This window comes from Nanorana parkeri, unplaced genomic scaffold (assembly GCF_000935625.1).
Source record: "Nanorana parkeri isolate BGI_ZX_2015 unplaced genomic scaffold, ASM93562v1 scaffold511, whole genome shotgun sequence".
NCBI lineage: Eukaryota > Metazoa > Chordata > Amphibia > Anura > Dicroglossidae > Nanorana > Nanorana parkeri.
In genome coordinates, this window is record NW_017306779.1 from 1,101,289 (window position 1) to 1,101,867 (window position 579).

A 579-nucleotide genomic window follows, 5' to 3' on the forward strand; every position below is an offset into this window, starting at 1 on the left:
GAGTGGAAGATGTGACATGTTGGGCTCTCAACCAGTAACTTGAACTAATACCTCAAATATACTTCCTTCTCACCATATTCAAGCACAGATACATCTCTTCTGTTCTAACTCAAAATACAAGAAATATGAAGGCCATCAGGAAGAAGGATAAGCACTGAAGGATGGACAGTTCTTCTGTCAATAAGAAAAAGTATATCTACTCATCCTCCAACTAATAGAATCTGATCCTACCTGATGTAGTGAATTCATCCTAACTATTAAAATAAAACACATTCATGAAGTTTGTAACTACAGGATCTCCACAGCCCTTCTATCCTTCAAGGGATTCCATAACAGCAAACTCGCATCCCATGAATGGACCTAATTATTTATCTCAGCAAAAAAAGTTCCACTGCCATCCACAAATGACTGAACTGCTCTCTGCACAAGTCCTCCTACATCTAGATGTAAGGAGCTCCACATGCAGAAAATTTGGATTTTATAAAAATATGCATACTGACATCAGGATTTCCTTATTATATTTATTTAAATCTATTTGTTATTTAATATTTATGTGTTTGTGAGTGTATATATATAGAT